The sequence below is a fragment of the Pyxicephalus adspersus genome, chromosome 1 (genome assembly GCF_032062135.1).
Source record: "Pyxicephalus adspersus chromosome 1, UCB_Pads_2.0, whole genome shotgun sequence".
Classification (NCBI taxonomy): Eukaryota; Metazoa; Chordata; class Amphibia; order Anura; family Pyxicephalidae; genus Pyxicephalus; species Pyxicephalus adspersus.
The window spans coordinates 3,155,613-3,159,159 of record NC_092858.1 but is presented as its reverse complement, the minus strand read 5'-3'; the positions used below and the strand labels follow the sequence as shown (position 1 = coordinate 3,159,159).

Sequence of the window (3,547 nt, the reverse complement as noted above, 5' to 3'; positions counted from 1 at the left end):
AAGCCAACATCTAAGGTATGAAATTTGCCATCTGGCCATTTAATAGATCATTTAAGGAAAAGATCTTTCTACATTATAATTGCAGTCACCTTGGTGCGTTTCGAAAACTTCATCAGGACTAAACCAATCACTGAGGGAGGGGAAGATGAACTGCTTCCCCCATGGTTATGTCTTTATTTAAACCTCCCCCCATAACCACCACATGGCTAATAGCAGCCAGAGTCACATAGGTATACAGAGTAAGAAGCAAAAACAAATAACCCTAAATATAAGCATATGCACATCTGACTCCACACTCCTAGTCGGTAGTTCATATGCTTATATTCGGGGTTAAATGATTTTGCTGGTTACTCTGTATCCGTATGTTACATTAAATGCTCACCTTTGTGGTTGCTGTCATGGGACAATGTGGCCAGGTAAGACTCGCATGCTTGCTATCCATGATTGTCTGACTGGATACAGCAATGCTCCTCTCAATCCCCAACCACACTATGTAATTCCACCACCACCCCCGGTGTTATTCCCCCGATTAGCTGTCATTGGACATTTGCCATTGGCTGGTATTAGTCATGTGGTGGTTATGGGGGGCGGGGTAAATATAGGCCTACCCATGGAGGCAGCGGTTCTTCTTGCTGTGCCTCGGTGATTGGTTTAGTCCTCTCTCGGAGTTCCATTTGGATTTGTGGCTTTGCAGTTAGTTTGTAGTCCAGCCTTGTATCTGACCTGTGATCACTTTGTGGTCCCACAGTCCCAGCAACTAAGCCGTATATCATAGCACCAGGATGAACAGGTATTTGTTAGTATGGATTAAGATATTACCTCCATTCTTCAAAACAGTCCGCTTTTAGTAAGAGATTATTCTATATAAGTGTTATGGTTTGTTGTTTTGGTGGGAGATGGCGTAGTATTGACTTAGGCCTGAGGATAGGAACTCTGCTGTTCCATTGTTTGCTCATATTAGTATCTCTGAGCTAATATAAACAATTGATAATATTTACACAAAACACAAAAATGTAATATGATTTTTTTATTAAAGATAATATATAAACAACAGTTTGCTGTTGATGGTGATGAATCAGCTGGAGTTAAGGCTGTAGTGGAGTACAGGGCTGGTTAGATGTTCTTCATCTGCTTGTACAGTTACTAAAGTTTCATCGTAGTAATGACTTGGATCTGAGGATAGGGACTCCGCTGTTCCATTATTCTTCATGTTAGTACCCCTGAGCTGGTGGTTACAACTCTTCCACTACAGCCGAACATATTTTATATATGTTTCACTCAGATCCGATTCTTGTAGAACAGACAAGTATATATCTGTAAAGGAAGAAAAAAACAATTGGTTAGAAAACATCAGGGAAGAGTCATCTGATCCTCATGTGTTTGATTGCTGTGTGTGACATCAGTGTATATATCATGATTACATTTCCTGTGAAAGGGGTCTTATATCATTTTATAAACCAATATGGTCCTTACCTGTTTGTTTTGGTAAAATCACTTAAAGTGGTGGAGAGCCTTGTGATGCCAGATGGTGATGCCAGATGGTGATGCCAGATGGTAATGCTAGATCTTACTGGAGAGTGGTGTCTGGTGTTTTTAGCTTTTGATGTTAAAGCTAGGGCTGTTTAAACAAAAGTAAAGAAGAGTGTTAGAAAACAAGAGTTCCATATTCCTGTACAGCTTAAATATTACATTTCTGTGATGGTGGTCTAACATCACTTTATAAAGCATTACTATGGTCCTTACCTGGTTGTTTGGGTAAAATCACCTAATGGTGGAGAGCCTTGTGATGGTGGAGGCAATGCCAGATGGTGATGCCAGATGGTGATGCCAGATGTTAATGGAGAGCTGGTGGTTGATACTCCTAGGTTGGAATAGGAGAGTTGGTGTTCGATGTTCCTTGGAGTGGCTGGGAGCTTTATGATGACATAGGTGATCGTAGATGGTAGAGGACAGCATTCTGATTTCATGCACTCCCTGGGGCAGCTCTATTGTGATGGTAGAGCTGCTGCCCCTAGGTTCAGTTCGGAAAACGCACTTTGCTGTAACAAATTGCATCAACTGTTGCAGCTGCGTCTCCGTCTCTGCTCAAGAATGGATATTGAGCTGTGGCCATCAAATATAGCAAGACTCCAAATGAAAAATAGTCTGCCACTGCGTTGTATGGTATATCGGCACAAATCTGTAAAAAAATTAGATAAAGGTTAGATGACATTGATAAAAATGAGTGAGGAAAGGATTAGAACATCAATGGAAGGATAGCGAGTTGTGTGTAGAAATTACTTACCTCGGGGGCTGTAAAAGGAAGTGATCCAACCCGACCCGTAATCCTGGTGGATCCGAAAACATTAAGTGCTGCTAGGCCAAAATCTGCGATCTTAATGTGCCCAGCACTGTCCAGAAGGATGTTTTCTGGCTTGATGTCTCTGTGAATAGAAGGAGAAGACAGAAAGATGCATTGGTTAGATAGTTATGGGATACTTGGGTGTTCAGGGAAGAAAATGTTCAATATAAAAATAATAATAAGCGCTATCAGGAATTGGTCCTTACCTACTGGCAAGGTACCAATGGATTGGCACAAGGCAAATTTGGTTCCAATCTTCAAAAAGGGAGCAAAGTCATTACCAGACTAATACAGGCTGGTTAGTTTACTGTTCATAGTTGGAAAGGTCCTAGACAGTTTGATAATGAACCACAAAGAGGAGTTTCTGCTAGAAAATATTATTATAGGTGATAGTCAGCATGGCTTCAAGAAAGACTGAAATTGTCAAACAAATGTACTCTCTTTTTATGAGGAAGTAAGTAAAGGCCGCATTCAGAGAGTAGAAGAGATTAATGATTCATACTCTGATTGGTCTAAGGATATTAGTGGTGTACCCCAGGGTTCTGTGTTGGGACCTTTACTGTTTAACATGTTTATAAATGATAGAGTTTGGGATTAAAAGTACCATTTCTGTGTTTGCAGATGACACCAAACTATGTAATGGAATTCAATCTATACAGGGTGTCTATAATCTACAGGCAGGCCTGGATGTACCGTTTGATTAGGCAGCCAAGTGGCAAATGATATTTAATATAGATAAATGTAAAATTATGCACTTGGGAGCTAACAACATGTATGATTCATACTGTCTAGGGGGAATACATTTGGGGGAGTCAGGAATGGAGGATTTGGGGGTTCTGGTAAATCTTAGACTTAATAACAGCAAGCAATGCCAAGCTGCAATATATAAAGCTAGTAAAGTACTTTCTTGTATTAAAAGAGGAATAGACCGCAGAGATGGAGACATAATCCTGTACAAAGCATTGGTCACACCACATCTGGAATATGCAGTCCAGTTTTGGGCCCCAGCTCACAAAAAGGACATTGTGGAATTGGGGAGAGTGCAGAGAAGGGCAACTAAACTAATAAAAGGAATGGAGGAGCTCAGTTTCAGCAAATACTATAGATTGCTTTATGAAAAAGCTGGATGATTTCTAGAAGCACAGAATATAACTGGGGATTACGGCTTTAAAGTAAAAATAACAGAGACTGCTGGGACTCCAGGGA

At 40.5% G+C, this 3,547-nt stretch overlaps 1 long non-coding RNA gene across 1 annotated transcript; it reads right to left on the bottom strand.

Moving 5' to 3' along the window:
* Positions 1 to 1,012: 1,012 nt before the first annotated feature.
* On the bottom strand, positions 1,013 to 2,018 carry LOC140340386 (uncharacterized). The gene is made up of 3 exons (XR_011922640.1): positions 1,744 to 2,018; positions 1,474 to 1,618; positions 1,013 to 1,314 (listed from the first exon to the last, which is right to left on the bottom strand). It is a non-coding gene; the product is annotated as an uncharacterized lncRNA (long non-coding RNA).
* Positions 2,019 to 3,547: the final 1,529 nt, after the last annotated feature.